This window comes from Protopterus annectens, chromosome 1.part1 (genome assembly GCF_019279795.1).
Source record: "Protopterus annectens isolate FY-2018-M chromosome 1.part1, PAN1.0, whole genome shotgun sequence".
NCBI classification, from domain to species: Eukaryota; Metazoa; Chordata; order Ceratodontiformes; family Protopteridae; genus Protopterus; species Protopterus annectens.
In genome coordinates, this window is record NC_056726.1 from 697,401,304 (window position 1) to 697,419,109 (window position 17,806).

Genomic DNA, 17,806 nt, shown 5'->3' on the forward strand with positions numbered 1-17,806 from the left:
GATTTTTGTTTTCAAGGAGACCACATTGTGATCCGATCTCAGCAGCTGAGGACATGACACTGAGGAGGGCAGCACTCTCTCATATTGGTGAGCACCAGGTCCAGTATGTTTAAACCTCTGCTAGTTGTGCGCACTATCTGGTCAAGGGTATTTATAAGTCAGGGAGTCATTGTGCCTGTAAGTTTGAGGCAATGCATGTTTCACAGTCTGTAGAGGGGTAGCTAAAAGTCTCCCACAGTTAGGGTATTTGGTTAATGTTGAGTGACTCCAGAAGGTTTAAGTATGCATTATGGGATTCGTGAGACATAGAGGGTGACCTGTGGTTTAGAAAGAGCTGTTAAATATGATATGCAACATATTCACATGAATACGTATATCCTGTAACTTGCAAAGATTTGTGGCTATTGCGCGCATGAAACTACATATGCACATATATATGTACAATTATCAGGTTACTTAATAGATACCTATATTTAATAATGTGAAACACCTGCACATATTGCTCTTCTGTCAATTCAAGTTATGATGCTGAAATAGCATGACTATTCTTCCTTGCCACACCTCTTTTATATATTTCTAACCTCTGCTTAATTCAAAATACAATGCCAGATATGTGGGAAACTGCACCGGTTAAACCCCTTCCCAAACAGTGTCAGACAGTAAATACCTCTCACTTCCATTCTATTTCCCTCCTTCCTACACTTGGGAAAATACTTGAAACACTAATCTACATCCAACAGTACTATGTCCTCACTCTTAAATAGCATTGGGCTGGCTGCAGCACAATGACAGCACTATGGTCACTTACTGATGAGATCCTTCTCAACATGGATAAAGGAAACTCTCTTCATTGACCTTACCAAAGCTTTTGATCTAATTGATCACTTCCTGCACCTTTGCTCCCTCCAAGAAATTTGGATTAGTCCCAGTACTGTCACCTGGTTCCAAAATTTCTTAACAAATGGGTATTTCAGAGTCAAATTAGGCCCATCCCTATCATAGCCAGCATCCCTTACCAGAGCCCCCAGGGTTCCACACTTGCCCCTCTTTTGTTTTTAATTTCTATTAACAAGCTGCCTTCTGATCTCCCTAACCTTCCTATTACTCTTTGCCATATGGCATGGTTATTCTTTGATCCGGTCCCTCAATTCAGATATTCAAACCCAGCTTCAGTATGACCTTCACTTCCTTGATTCTTGGCTAAACAACCATAAGCTACTCCTAACCCCCCTCCCCCAAAAGAAAAAATATGATATTTGGAACTTCACAAAAAACGAAGAAGACTCCTAAAAATCTCAACATCACAGTTGCCCAATAGAAGCAACCACATCCTTTAAATACTTAGGTTTATGGCTAGACCAGTCACTTAACTTCCAAAGCCGTATTGAAAATACCAGGAAAAAGATTTGTTCTCTTTTATTCTGATCGTGGAAAATATGTCAACTCTATGGGCCACTGAAAACAAAATCTGCAGATCCTTCCCTCAGGAACACCACTGCATCACCCTCGTCAAGTCTAAATGGCTACCAGTCTCCTACAGAATTGAGCTACTCCTAGGGTCTCTTGTTTTCAGATTACTTCATCCAGGTGCCTTTCCACCTCTTGCAGCCAAACTCCATAATTAAAACACCCCTACAAACTCTGCAACCTCTGTTAATTAACTCCCTCAGTTCAGGTACCCCAAACCGAACTGCACTGTCTCAACCATTCCTTCTCTGTTCTTGTACTCAAACTCCAGCAATCCCTCCTTCTTCACCTTAAAGAAGGTCCTTCTTTCCCCACCTTCAGAGCTCAACTCAAAAGATACCTTCATCAAGTGCTTTTCCACTGGTCGCATAACCTTACTCCCTCCTCTCTTCTACTTTGATCCTCTGGTCTCTGGTTGCTGATGCTTCATTCTCATACTTACTATTACAATTAATTTACATTTAATTGTCAGAGAGGTAGAAGATAAAGTTTCATTGACCTCAAGGGATTGATGGACTGCTATGAACACACAGCCATTTGATTCAGATGACTTGACTTCACTGCTACATAGTTCAACGTTGGTAGGCGGGGGGAATTTAAGCTTGGCCTGTGGTTGGTCAACAAGAACATGAATTTGCTCATCCATTGGGCGCTGTTCTTTTGGCCATGAAAAAATATTTTTATTATTGAAATCGTTACTGGCCCTTAGTAGCTTCTTTCTCTTGGTTGCTATGAGGCTTCTGCATGAAAATGGGGGTGATCTCATTAATAAAACAGAACTGTGTGAATATAAATGGATACATTTTTTTTGAGCAGACCATTTTCCTGGACTGAATACAAGTATTAGTATAAAACCTATTCTGAAAGCTAAACATGATGTTATATAAATGCTTTAGTGAGCTAGGGTATGGAAGAACTAAGCTAATACTACAGTGACTGTTTGTATGGGAGGCTTTAAAGTATTTTAATGAGTTAATTGATCATTTTAACTAATTGGCTGCATGTTGTTTTCATAGGTTCATAGGTTGGTACTAGGCTATCAGCCCTAGGGCCTATACAAGCCTAGCCATAACAATTCCCTGGTTATTTCTTCCCACACTATTTACATCCCTGGACCCCTGTCTAGCAGGGCAAATGACATGATCCCCTGGGTGAATTTCCGTTCTCCCATCCAATTGTCAAGGTTCCTTTTGAAGAGGGCCAAAGAGGCACTCTGCTTGACATGTATGGGCAATCTATTGCAGAGTCTGGGGAGTCTCTGGGTCAGGAACCTATCCCTCCAGCATGTTTTGTTTATTGTGATGACAAGGTTTAGATCCCTGGAGCGTGTGGCTCTGGGGGATTGGGATTTCTTTAAGTGTAGCATGTCCAACAGCTCTGGGTTTGACATGGCCTTGTATGTTAAGCACAGATCACCTCTAAGTAGAAGATATGCGGCCGAGTATAGCTGGAGTTTTTTAAGGCGGTCAGCGTAGGGCATCTGCTTTAGTCCTGTGATTCTTTTAGTGAGGTATTTCTGGGGACTTTCCAGTTATTGCAGATGTCTTGAGAGGTACATACCAAATGGGGCGTTGTATTTTATAATGGGTCTAATGAGGGATGCGGTACAGTGGGACAATGACCTCCTTTTTTCTGGATGAAAAGCCCTTAGTGATGAGGTGTGCCACATAGAAGGATTTCCTGACTGTTGTGGCGATGTGGTTATCGAAGGTGAGACCACTGTCCACCTGTATCCCTAAGCCTGTTATCACACTTTCCATGTTTAGTGTACTGCCACCTATATGGTAATTCATGGGTACATGTTTTTTTTCAAAGGGGATAACTATACATTTCTTGGCATTGAACTTGAGCCCATGGCTCTGGCACCAAGCATCTGTTTCTGTAAGGCCCTTTTGTAGAGTATCCACATCATTTGGGGATTCAATAATGGCTCCCAGTTTGCAGTCATCTGCGAACTTTGTTAGCCAGAGTCCCTTAGTGTTGGCCTGTACTTCAGAGAAGTAGATGCCAAACAAGAGCCGTCCCAGGACTGAACCCTGAGGTACTCCACTTGTCACTTGTCTGGAGCTGGATTTGGAGTCGGCTACTTTTACAGTGTGGGTTCTATCAGTAAGCCAGTTAGCAACCCATTGGGTGACATAGGGATTAATGCCCAGCTTAGTAAGTTTATCTATGATTCCAGAGTGAGGGGTGGTGTGGTCTAGATAGGCTGTGTGGACCACCTTACCCCTGTCCATGGTTTTGGAGACTGATTCGAAGAAGTGGTCTAGATAGGCTGTGTGGACCACCTTACCCCTGTCCATGGCTCTGGAGACTGATTCGAAGAAGTCAATCAGGTTCAGGAGACAAGATCAGCCCTTCACAAACCCAAACTGGGTGGGGTCCAGTGTTTGAAGGTTGCCAATGTCTTTGTTTATAAGTTGGGGTACCCGTTACAAACCATTACTTGGCCACCAGTTGTTCTGCCAGGCCCCGAATGCACAGGAATGTAAGGATTTCATGGGAGCATGTTCCACTGAACACAACAACTTTTCTTCTTTTTTCAAAAAGATTTTGCAGGACAATTGGTCTATTCTTAAGACCAATTCCGATATAATGGAGGTGGTAGGAAGTAAACCTACCTTTATACATAAGGTGGGTATCAACTTTAAGAGAACCCTAGAAAGAAGGGATATATCCTCCAGGCATGACAGGGGTACCCATCCGTGTGGTAGATGTACCCAGTGCACTTGTATCCATTTGGCAGACAGTATTTCTTTGGACAATGGTCTTAGAAGCACAGTGAAATTTTGTAAGGGGAATTGTCAGACCAGGATGGTTGTTTACTTGGCAATGCGTGCCCATTGTCCATATTTTTACGTGGGCAAAACAGAACGGGCACTTAAAGAAAGGATATATGAACATAGAAGCGATATTAGAACTAAAAAGGAAACCAGTGCCCTTTACAAGCATACTTTGGTTTGTCAACACACTCCACATTTTAAATTTGGTGTCATTGATTCCGTCAATATCGACCCAAGGGGTGGGGACAATAAGAATTTGCTGTTGCAGAAGGAGATTAAATGGCAATTGAGACTCAGGTCAAATGTCTATCCTGGTCTCAATGAGTATATTAATATAAAGGCGATACTGGTAGGCAAAGCTCACAATGTATAAAATTATATCAAAATCATATAAGCATCCAGCTCGATTTTATACCAGATAAAAACAGATTAAAAATAGATTAAAAACAGATTAAAAACAGATTTACATATCTATTTGGTCAGATATGTACTTTTGGGAATTAGGGGTGAGTGTCCAATTTAGTTATGTGGATTACTCACTTGTATTATTTATAATATTTTCATTTTGGTTGGAAACGTGTATTAGATACAGGAGTTCAGAAAGGACCCAACTTATTGAGATTCAATGTGTCTTTTTAAAAAATTTTTTTAAAAAATTCTTAATTACTTAATTGTTTGATTTTATTGAAAGATTGATGGGAGGGTTTTGTATATATAAAAAGTATCTGTACCAGTGTGATTTATCTGATGAAGTTTGCCTTGTAGCAGACGAAAGCGCTTATGTTTTATTGTGATCTTCAATAAACAGACTTGGTTTCTCATCTTGGTGGAACGGATATTTACTTATTGGTCATTTCCTGGTCACTTTTTGGTAATTTGTTTATAAGTTCCATGATGATACGCTTCATGGCCTTGCAGATAAGGCTTGTCAGACTGATGGGAAAGTAGTTTCCGGGATCCAAGATGGATCCCCCTTGTGGAATGGGATAACTGTAGCTCTGCGCCACTCAGTGGGCACGAAACCTGAGGTGAGGCTATGATTAAACATGACACTTAGGTGAGGTGCCAGTTCATATTGTAGTTCATGTAGTACACAGCCCGGGATGTCATCTGGTCCCATGGATGCTGTGTTCTTAGCTTTGAAGAGTGTGTTTTTTACCTGTGTGGCCGTTATTACCGGAATTTGGCAATCTTCCGGTATTGAGATGCGACATTTAGGGGGTGAGAGGGGGTGAAGTTGGCACTGAATCGATCTGCCAGAATATTGGCAATATCCTTGGGATCAGTATATTTAATGCCATTCTGTTTTAGCTCGGAGCAGATCTGAGCATTGCCATTTAGATTCTTGACATAGTTATAGAATGCCTTGTGGTTGTCTTTGGAATCTTTGGCAATTTTATTTTCATAACTAGTTTTGGAGGATTTTATGAGGGATCTCAGTTTCTTACTGAGGCTGGTAAGGGAGTTTTTTGCATTCTGGGATTTTCCTCTTTTCTGCAACAGTTTCTTCCTTTTGTTGTAAAGTTTGTTTATGGCAGGGGACCACCATATTGGCTTACTTTTTTTGGATGAGAGCATCTTGGTTCTATCTGGGATGGCACGATTCATGCATGAGTGGATGTGCTCTTACAGTGCCTTAGTGTAGGATTCAGCAGTGAAACTTTCAGTTCCCGTCTGCATGGGTGTCATGAAGTTTGTCACTTCTGACTTGAGTAGCATGAAGTTGGCTTTGGAGCAGTTTTTTATGGAGGTTTCCTTACTGGGGGATGGGGGTGGGATGTGGATGTTAAGGGTGATTAACTTATGGTCAGACCTGACTAACGAGGGGGTGAGCATAGGTGTGGAGCATCAATTTCCCATATTGGTAATGACCAGGTCTAGGTTATTGGAGTCCCTTGTGGGACTATGGATTAGTTGATCCATGGCGTTGGAATTTATGAATTCCAAGAACCGTTGGGCAAAGGTGTTGGTACATGTGTAGTTTTCCCAGTTAATGGCAATTCATTTTAACTAATTGGCTGCATGTTGTTTAAAAGGGTTCTCAGTGACCTTGAGTTAAACACTAGTGAAGAGTTTTTACTTGAAAGCTTTGTTATTTTATTAAACTTCTTTATTTGAGGTTGTTGGACTTCTTTGTAAGCATCCCATGACACTTACAAGCCAAACAAACACAGCTGTCACTCTGTGTGTTGAACAGAATAATATCCATGTCTGCCCCAGTAAGCATGTCTGTCACGTGTCAAATAGCTTCATGCCACTGTCCCCACTTAGCCTTCACTCAGATATTTCTTTGCTTGCTGTTTATATAACTGGTTTCTGGCCTAACCATAGCACATCTACTGCCTTCCTATCTTTCACTCATTCCATAGCTGAAGCTCAAGACAACAACCAGCTCATATCCTGTCTCTTCTTTGATCTTTCCAAAACTTTTGACACCATCTTTCACTCCATCCTACTAACTCTTCTTGCAAACCTCAACCTATCTTCTACCTCTTTGCCTGGTTCTCCAGCTACCCCTGTAGTAGGAAGCAGTCCGTTAGATGGCTCTCATCCTGCACTCCCTATATTTCAGTCCCAACTGGAGTTCCACAAGGCTTCATCTTGGGTCCCCTACTGTTCAACATTTTCACAAATGAACTATATACATGTTGTAAACAATCGTCCCTCATCCAATACACAGACGACTCAACACTCATCTCCATCTCCAGCAATATCTCTAAACTACATACCCTTTCCCAACTCTCCTTTCTAGCCACCAAAAAGTGGCTGTCTGATCATCTACTAATCCTAAACCCCAAAAAGACCAAACTCTTGCTCTTTCTCTCCCAGCATAAATCCACTTTTGCTATCACATATTCCAACAACACAGTCATTAAACCTGAACCTCACACAAAACTTCTAGGTGTCATTATAGATTATTAACTCAAATTCAACCTACAAACAGACCAGAAACTAGGCTTGCTTTATCGCAACAAAAAATTCCTAACCTCTAATGCTAGACTCTCCCTAGCACAGGCATTCCTTCCCCCACTTCTGTATGCTGCCCCAGTTCTAACTAATATTCAAGTCACTACCTTGAACTAACTTTCACAAAATTGTTAGATTCATTTCTAACTCTCCTTACAGTTCATATCACTGCCTAGCCCTAAACGCTCTACAATGGCTTGAATTCCCACAACTACTGTTACTATCACAATTTCAAATAATACACACTATCCTATGTAGACCATCTTCCTGTCCAGCTGTCTCTTCTTTTGTCTCAACCTATTCCCCATCTTGGACCCTCCGCAACTCTAACCAGCAACTTCTAGTTGTCGACCAACCTAAGAAATATGTGGGAAAACATCTATATAAATGCTCTGTAGCCCAAGCCTGGAACAAACTCCCCTTAGACATACGTTCCATTATACACCCATCACACTTTAAAAAGGAACTCAAACTTCATCTACTTAACACCAAAACCTGTCCCTGCCATAACCCTACCTAAGTCCGCTCACCCCCACTTGTTGTTTTTCTCACTACTGACACCTAAAAAGCGTATAGTAGCTTACCTAGTTAACCAATGTATATAACTTGAACATTTTTTAAAATCGCATACTGATATGTTGATATGTGTCTTTGTAAAATGGCAACTTGTATAATTGCTTTATGCATGCATTTTTCTTTTTCTTTTTCAAATCAGTATTGTATAGATAATTTTTGTACTTGTCTATTTATGTACTTTAAACTGTAGTCTGAATGTAACTGGAGCTTTTCTCCGCGGCACTCCACTGAAAACGGGCTTTTGGCCCAGCTGGACCAACCCAGTTAACAAATGTCAATAAATAAATAAAATAAATAAATACATATAACTACCAGTTGGGCTATAATTAATGGCTAAATCTTTTAATTATTATAATATCAAATGAAAGTCTTGACATATATACATGAGTGCCTCTTCTGTACAATGTAAATGGGTCCAGTTATTTAGTGAAATAACCTTGGATCTGCAGAATAAACAGGTGGCAGTTACAATGCATGACAAAGGTCCGCTGACACTTTTGACTTTATGCTTTCCCTAGATTCTGGAATCTGTTAGCTGGCAAAATAATCAGAATATCAATACCATGTTTGCCAGTGAAGACAACTAAATTTTAATTGAAAAGATGACAAAAATCTGTATATGTCAGTACAGGAAATGGTGGCTGGTACATGAAGCTGAATATCCTATGGCAGAAAGTGATAACTCAAGTAAGATAATTTTACATAAGAAGACAGGAAGATGACTGAGCTCCAGTAAAAACAGCACAGAAACTTCCCATGTTTCACCTGCTGCTTCCAGACCTTCTGCATGCTTGCAAAGAACTATACTCCGTGACTACTTATAACTTAAGTTTATTATTTGTTTTTGAAATAGAATTCACAGCATTTATATCTGAAGCTTGTTTTCAGAATTAATTTCTTGAAATCCAGTTGTCAAGCCCACAAATTGAATATGATTGATGACCCAGTCATAATCCTTTGTGTTAGACGTGTGGAGGCATTGCAAACCACTTCTTCCTAGGGCCATCACACTGAGGGGAACTCATCATATCTCTTTGCTGGATGGTTCCTAACCCCATGGATGACAACACCTCTATGGCCATTCATGCTATGATTTCTGCCCCCTCTTCAAGACTAGGGAGAGGAGCATGGAGAAGTTGTGGTCATTATGTTGCATCTGGGATGGGATTTTTGCTCAAGGCCTTCTTCACACTGATGTGAAAGGCTGATGTCACCTGAGTGGGCATGGTATGGCACTACAAAGGAAATGTCCTCACCTAAATTGTGGCTTGCCTCTCTTTTTACTTGTCCACCAACTGCAGCAATGGCTTTTCTTACCCTGCCCTGATATCACCAATATGGCTTGGGAGAAGACTCTGCCTCTTTTGTGTACCCCTCTCACCCAGTAGAAGAGGCAAGTCAACAGTGCTTCTTCACTCCTCTACCACCTACCCTGTTTCAGGTGGTACCCAAACTGCCATTGAACTTGGTTAGCCTGGGTCATAGTCAAGGCTTTATAACTGTATGCTAGTGGCGCTGTCTAGTTTTATCTTGAAATGTTGTACTAAGCTTAGAATTTTAATTTGTTTCCAGACAGCTTTAAACAGAAAATTTTGAACCGAAGTTATTTTCTTCATTTGCTCTTCAACCTGTGGGTACTCTGATCCGTCATGGATCCAACTCTGCCGCATTTCCAGCACCTGATCCAAGCTCCAAGCTCCTCCCCCACTCATAATGCCCCTGTCTCCCTCCTCCCTTCAGATCTTGTTTGCCGCGCTAGTGTTTGCGTCATGGTCTGGGCTCTAAGCATCTGTTTTTGGGTACGTTGCAATTTTACTGTCCTAACTCCACCTTTCTAACTTAGCGCTCAGGCATCAGGTACTTCTATATTAAAAAAAAAACTTTCCCACTTTCCTTTCCCTGTTCAGGCTGTGTGTATGTTTGTGTGTGTTTGTTACATGTTCTTCCCTTATGGCTGAGATGCCCACACCTGGCTTTAGAAAGTGCACAGAGTGTGGCAACAAGCTTTCCCCAGCTGATGGCCACACTCTGTGCATAGTTTATTTAGGGGTGGCTCACCATGATTCCTCCTGTTCAATCTGTGCAGGGTTCAAGCCTGTGCATTGATTGACATCAGGAATAAACTTATCCTTAAGGGTCTCCTCCCTCCCGGCTGCTTCAGCGGCTTCTGCCGCTTCTTCTGCTTCCTCCGCCCTGACCACTGGGACTAAACTTCTCACTAAAAGGACTGGGGATGGAGAGAAGCAGAAATGCAAGGAACGAGACCTACAGAGGAAGCGGTCCCCTGACTGATCTGCCTTGGCGGAGTACTTAGCTAAATCCCTCTTGGCTGCTGGAGTGGGTTCTACACGGCTCCACTCTCCTTGTTTTTCTCCAGAGCCGGAGGTGTCTCGGGTCTACTCACCACCTTCAGCTTCATCCCACCATCTCTCAAGACTGGTGTTAGTGGCTTCCTCTTCCAGGTCCACCCAGAGCCTCTCTAAAGCCGAGGTGAACAGGATAATGTGGAGGTTTATCCACATGCAGAATCAGATGGGTGTCTTGCCTGCCCCCTCCCCCTTCGGGGCTGGGAGCATGCAGTCTGCCTTTGTCCCAATCACTCCTTCTCCGATCTGACTCCCAGTTTTGGAGTATTTGGGTCTGAGGCCTATCGGCATCTAGGGGTCAGCACTGATGGTACCCTGTACCTTGACACTGGCCATTACCCTGAGCGGCATTGCTCCAACTAGCTCTGAGCTGACCAGCTCTCGTAACTGTGATCTCGGAGCCGGATCCGATGTGCCGGTGTCGGCTTAGAGCTTTTCGGAGCCTAAAAGCTCATTCGAAGTCTTAGCACCTTGAGGTTTGACTCTGACTCTCCCGTTGGATCAGAGGGTGATGGACCTGGTCACGGTTCCTCCAGGTGTACATCCTCCCTCTGCTTTTGACGTGGTGGAGAGGGTCCTCTCTGTTCCATCAAGACCCATGATGCTTTCGTCCTCGGAGTCTCTGTCTTTGGTCTGGATTTCACCATCCTGGTCCCTCAGGGACAGCCTGCTGCATCTCTGCCCCTGTGGGTTCCCCCACACGAACAGATTGATGTTTTCGAGTTCTCCCCAGAGACCCCGCCCAAGGAGGTTCCTCAAACACACGTGCAAAAAGAGACACTTAGACTCCTCACCAGAGTCTCTCATGGAGGACACTGGTTTAGAGGACAGGGAGGGTTCCCCCCAGTCACCCCTGAGGATGTCACCTTTGTAAACATCCTGGAGATCCTTTGTCAGTGAGGGGGGTGGTTTGTCCAGAAACCCAACCTGAACGAATCCGTGTTCTTGGAGGCAGTTGGTGCAGGACCCTCTACATCTTGGGTGTCCCCTCCAACAGATCTACTGGTGGGACTCATTACATCTCGGATGTGGAAGGAGCCCGACATAGAGCCAATCCCCAAATGTCCTGATAAGGTACTGAGTGCACAGTCAGACAGGAATTATTGGACCAAAGGATCCCCCATTGATGCCATGTTAGTGGCTCGCTCAGGAGAGCTCCATGGTCCATCCACCAGACCGAGAGTCCAGGACAATGGACCATTTTGCGAAACAGGTGTATGCTTCAGCAACGTTCTCAGTACGTGTGCGAACTACATGGCAAACGTAATTAAACTTCAGTGCAACCTAGTCAAAGAGATCACTGAGTCTACCTCAGGTTCCATGTCAGCAGAGGACAATATGTTTTTCTACTCTCGGATGGCCACCCTCATGTCAATTGCTAACACCTCTATGCTGCTCCTCTCTCATTCTACCGAGGGCAACTCTAGAGCTGCCGGGACAGGCGTTGCCATCAGGTGTCATGCCTGGCTCCAGCTTTGTGCCTTCTCAGAGCCCTTTAAGGCATCATTCACTAATGCCCCATACCACTGTTCCACCCTCTTTGGAAAGTCGGTATGCAATAATCTAGGTCCAGAGCGAGAATGATGGGAAGACTGTCTGCCATCGGAATCTGCTTCTTGACCACTCAACGGAACTTTTCAAGGAATCAGCAGAGGGCAAAAAAGATGTAGTTCTGGAAATCTCAGTGCTACTCCCAGGATGCTCAGGACTTGCCTTCCCCCAGAGGCAGAAGGGGATTCAACAGATGCCACCCTTGAGGCAGAGGGGGCCCAAGCAATAATGGGTCTCAAAAGTCTTTCTCGGACAGACCTGCGCAGCAGCTCTGAAGGGTTGCCTGGCTACCTGACTCTGGAGGCAGTTGGGGGACATCTCTCGCTGCCCCCAACAGCCTGGGAGTCAATCGCAGATTTGTTGCAGATCATCTCCAAAAGCTATTCAATTCCCTTCATTCAACCACCACTCCCGCCCAAACACATCCTGGATGTTCCACCTGTGCAAAGGGAGGAGGCAGCACTGGAAACTGCAAAGCTGCTAGAAAAGTAAGTCATCTAGTCCATCCCCCTAGACCAGTCTGGATTAGGCATCTATTCCAGATTCTTTTTAGTGTCAAAGAAGACGAAGGACTTAAGACCCATTCTGGATCTTTCCACCTTAAATCTGTCAGTTGTTAAGACAAAATTCTGGATGGTCACTCTTCCATCTATCCTGCCCTTTCTGCAGGAGAATGACTAGATGTGCTTGGTTGACGTCAAGGACTTGTACTACCACATCAAGATGGACGGGCGCTCTTGAAGGTTCCTCCACTTCTGGCTGGGAGCCACTTGTTATCAGTTCAGAGCGCTCCACTTTGGTCTCACCACAGCCCCCATGGTGTTCTCCAAAGTGATGGCAGTGGTAGCGGCTCACCTGCGACTACTGGGATTCCTGGTCTTCCCTTACCTAGATGACTGGCTCCTTTCTGCCCCTTCCAGGCATCAACTCTGCCAAGCAAGGGATTGCCTTCTTCAAACAGCCCATCAGTGGGCATAACTATCAGTCTCAACAAATCCCTTCTGACTCAGGTTGAAGTTCTGGATTTGATCAGAGCTCAGTCGGACACTATTCAAAACAAGGTTTTCCTAACCTCAGACAGAATCCAGTTCCTGAAACTTCATCTCTTGTGCATCTTTCAAGTTCATTCGCCGGCAGCAGAATTGGTCTTACGGGCATTGGGGTCCATGGCGGCCATGATTACCCTCTTGCCCAAAGCTCAATTGCACATGAGGGTACTTCAGTGGACCCTTGCGGTTCAGTAGTCACTGTTAGATCTTCCGCTGACTCACCCTATTTACATAACCCCAGCATGCAGAGATTCTCTCCTTTGGTGGATTCATTCCCCGGATCTTCTTCAGGTCGCCCCTTTATTCTGCCTGCTCTTTTGGCCATGGTGACCATGGATGCCTCCCTACTTGGGTGGGGTGGCATTGCTTGAGAAGGACAGTCCAAAGTATGTGGTCTCCCCACGACACTCAGTTGCATATCAACTTCCTGGAGATGAGGGTGGTACTCCTAGTGTTGCAAGCTCTTCATGGCCATCTTCCTCTCTGGACAATAAGAAAATATATGTCATTTGTCTGGTACATCAATAAACAGGGAGGAACCAGGTCTTATCCCCTGTGTCTTGAAGCCATGAGAGTGTGGGAGTGGGTGTTCTCCACTGGACATTTTCTGGTGGCAAGGCACATTCTGCGGAGGTCCAACATTTTAACGGACAGGCTCAGCAGGTCTATCCTGATGCCTTATGAGTGGTCTCTGAATCCTTCGGTAGCAAAACAGATCTTTCTCAAGTGGGGTCAGCCTTTCTGCGATCTCTTCACCTCTCTTTCCAACGAGAAGTGCAGCGTGTTTTTTGCTCTGAACCCCACACAGGGAAGCCTCCAGAGATGCTCTGGTTCATGTTTGTCCCTCCAGTCTCCTCTATGCTTATCCTCCTCTCCCTCTAATCCCAGAATTCCTTCAGTAAGCTTGCAGGCTGGGGAGCTCTGTCATCCTCATTGCCCCATTCTGGCCCCGCCAAGTCTGGTTCCATTCCCTGTGGTCTCATGTAGTATGTCCGTCCTGGACATTAGATCTTGCTCCAGATTTCGTCTCTCATCCCTCACTGATACCTCTTGTCTCTCATCCCTCAGGGATACCTCACCCAGACCTGGTCAACCTGAAGCTCGCAGCTTGGTTGCTCCAGTTCCCATGATAGTCAGGACCCCCAGGTTATCGTCACCGGTCAAAAAGATATTGGTGCACCTCATAAATCTTCTACCAGGAAGGTTTATTTTAGGAAGTGGAAGCATTTTTCTATTTGGGCATCTCAGCATGATCTAGACCCCTTCACTGCTCCAGTTCTGGCGGTCCTAGAATTTTTGGCAAGCATTTTTCATCAAGGTGCCAATTCTTCTACGGTCAAGGTTAAACTGGCAGCTATATCTCATTGTCATCTAGGAGATAATACAGCTTCTCTGGCTTCTAAGCTTTGTAAAGCCATTTTGAAAAGGTACAATTTCACTTTGACCACCGATTAAGGACCCGATGCCTCCTTGGGACCTTACGCTAGTTCTGGAAGCTCTGGTCTCACCCCCTTTCGAACCTGCTGCTTCAGTGAATCTACAGTTCTTGTCATAGAAAATGACTTTTCTTGGTTGCCATTACATCAGCTAAAAGGGTCTCAGAACTTCAGGCATTATCGATCAAATCTTCTTGTTTAATCTTTCATAAGGACAGGGTGTCTTTGCACACTAACCTCTCCTTTCTTCCCAAAGTGGCTTTAGAATCAAATGATAATCGGGTAATTAATCACCCTATCTTCTTCCCAAACTTTCAGAATAAGGGAGAGTGCAAACTGCACTTGTTGGATGTTCATAGACAGTTTTCATAGTACTAAAACTTTCTGGAAATCTGATCAGCTCTTTATCTCCTATTCTAAGTCCTTTTTAGGGAAACCAGTGTCAAAGGTCACCATTGCTCGTTGGATTTCCCAGTGCATTACCCTAGCATATTCAATTAGAGTTTTACCCCTGCCGGATCATGTTAAGCTGCATTCCACTAGCTCTATGGCTACTTCAGCTGCCTTCTGGTCCAGAGTTTCATTGGATGACATTTGCTCTGTGACTGCTTGGGCCGCTTCACATACTTTAATTTCACACTACACGTTGGACACTCTCTCCAGGTACAGGGCATCCTTTAGCTCTGCTGTGATACGGAATAACTTTCCATGAGGGCTGCCCAGGTGTTTAGTAGCTGAGGACTCTGTCCCATATGTTGAAGAGCAAATAAAGATAACTTCAGATAGAATGTTATGGTGGGTACATAATATCTTTATCTGAGTTGTTGCTCTTCATTTGTCTTCAACCATCCCTCCCTCCTTCCCCCTGCCTTACATGGGCTGTGCGGTGGCCTGGATAGGAGAGAGATAGTCACCATGTTGGCATGGCCTTGTTCTCTTCTTCATGCTTCTGGAGACCTATTGTTATGGGAGAAGGTCTTTGGTCGGGTTGGGATGCTTGGATAGCAGCAAACTCAATCTTAAGGGAGGAAGGAGACAGGGGCATTATGGGTGGGGGAGGAGCTTGGACCTCGGATCAGATGCTGGAAATGCGGTCGAGCCATGCCAGATCCGAGTCCCCACAGGTTGAAGACAAATGAAGAGCAACAACTCTTATGGAACATTATGGTGAGTACATAACTTCTTTTTTCTGCTTATATGATGTATGTGAAATCCGTTTTCATAGTCCTTCACAAAAGGAATAGATGGTGCTTCTCCAGTATGTAATTCCATCATCACATTCACTTCTGTCACTACTGGAGTGATTGTATCTCTCTCTGATTATTTGTTTCAGATTACATTCTTCGAAATCATAATTTCTTTAACTTTCTATGCCCAATGCCCCATCATTTACAGATCGTAATATAAGAATATTATCTGAACTGTTCCCTTTATACACTACATCTGTTTTTAAGCATATTGTTTTGGTTTTTGTGACTTTCCTATTTGCATACCCTGCTATTGTGCCTTTTCTGTAGCATAATGTATATTTCTATAAATGTAAAAAGCTCTCATTTTACAGGTGGCTTTGGATTCAAATCAATCTTCTTATCACCATCATCATCAACAACCCCCATTTTTCTTATTTTTAGAGCTACATTGGCTTCTGCTTTGATGCTGTAGTTTCTTCATCTGTCCCACAGAATGCATTCTACCACCTTTCTCAAGCAGTTCATCTCCACTGCCTCTAGCTTTCAAGTGCTCTTTCTCCACTGCCTAGGTTACTGTACCACACAATATGACTGGTTTTACTTTGGTTTTGTAAAACTCACTTTTCAGTTTCTTTGTCATTCTTCTGTCAAACACTACCCTTGATTTGCTGTGCCAGATGGCTGCAGTACACCTGAATCTTGCCTTGACCTCCTCATTTAGACTTCCCTTCTCCTCAGCCACTCCTCTCGGCTACTTGAAGCTATTAGTCAGTTCCGCTATTTTCTCCTATTGTCTCAGTTTTCAGCATCTGCTGTCTTTGGATTCAAAATAATTTTGTAAAATATGCACAGTGCCATCATTCTGCACAACAGGCCATACAGTAGGTTGGGTCTATATCAGTTCATCGAAGGTTCATTTCCATGAACCTTCATTCATCGACCCTATTACAGTGAACATTCATATCAGCGAATTACTTACCCAGGGTAAGGAATGAATTGGCCAGCATTCTGACCGTCACACAAAGCACAGTTTTTCAAACCCACCCATGTGGGGAGCTTCAACTCCCCTTACTATATATACCAACTCTGAGATTGCACTACAGTGGGGAAAAGGGCAAATTTCTTATGATGGCCAACTCGTTCCTTTCCCTGGGTAAGTTGTTCTTTGAAGTGAACTTTCACTGATGTGAACATTCTCTGTATTAGTGTCGATGAATGAAGGTTCACAGAAATTAACCTTAGACAAATTGATTATAGACTCCATATGCTCTAGGTTCTATTGCATTAAGTTGAGAGTTGAGACTTCATAGGGAAATCTTTGCTAAAATGTTGGCTGCCTGGGAGTCCTAACATTAAAGGAGCTTGCTCCATTAATGACACACAGTAGTGTCAGTGCCACAACAGGTAGCACACTTTTCTTTAGTGCAGAAGGCTGTGAGTTCTGTTCCCATGCCAGACAGGACTGTTGACACTACAATGCAGCATAAGGGGTTTGTTGTACTTCTGAGTGTGTCATCCTTTGGATGAGATGTTAAACCCAGGTCCCATCTGCTTGAGCTGGTGACATATCAGGTGGATGTAAAAGATCCATGGTACCTTTCAAAAAGAGTATGGAAGTTCCCTGATGCCCTGGCCAAATTTTCCCCAGTAGTATAAATACCACCTCAGGTCTCTTGCCAACGAAGAATAAATGCATAAATAATTAACAGAGAGCTATGAATATTTCCTCCTTGCTGAGCAAAGATGTGCATAAGAAAACAGAAAACACATGGATAAGTGGGTGAACAGCAGTATAATACTGTATGTTGGGCACATCACAACATCAGTGTGCATGGATGACAACATGGATTATAATGGGAAATTTGGCTTCTACACCTGAATCGGTGCTTGCATCTATCCACAATGGAGTGGCATATAGCTAGCTGCAGTAAGCAGCTAAACTCCACAAGAAGGGCAACATAGTATAGCAGCCAAGAGAAAGACCCATGTATGGTTGCACAGCAAAGTGGCAACTTACTGGGTGCATAAATAGGGAGGAATTGGGGAAGACAGGGAAGGAGAGAACAACAAGCAGAGGTAAACTCAGAAGGGTGACCATACGGTGTGAATGATGGGGTGAAAAGAAAAGTAACATTTTTTTTGTTGGAGATGAAGCTCCTTTTGTAATTTCTGCAGATGAAAGTTAGGTGGGGAAGGTACTGAGAGATGGATGCGAGATGAATAGTGGGGGAAGGCGAGGCAGCATGAGGCATTGCAACAAAAATAGAATACAGACTGAGGCATTATACACACAAAAGATGAGAAAGACGCAACAAAGATGCATACATACAGAGGGTGAACAGTTGGTGATGGGAAGGACTGGACAATGAGCATTGAATGTTGAATGCTGCTCAAGTGAGGGAACATATCAGGAACAGTAAC

General features: G+C 43.7%; 1 protein-coding gene across 2 annotated transcripts in view; it reads left to right on the forward strand.

Annotated features, from left to right (window-relative positions):
* LOC122806882 (probable E3 ubiquitin-protein ligase DTX3) overlaps window positions 1-17,806 on the forward strand; it is a 355,810-nt gene that overhangs the window by 5,633 nt on the left and 332,371 nt on the right. Inside the window, exon 2 of one of the 2 annotated variants that reach the window (XM_044077672.1) lies at window positions 17-87. The exons of the other annotated variant lie outside the window; for it this stretch is intronic. The gene's annotated coding sequence lies outside the window, so the exon portion shown is untranslated. The remainder of the gene's footprint in view (window positions 1-16; window positions 88-17,806) is intronic. 2 annotated transcript variants of the gene reach the window in all.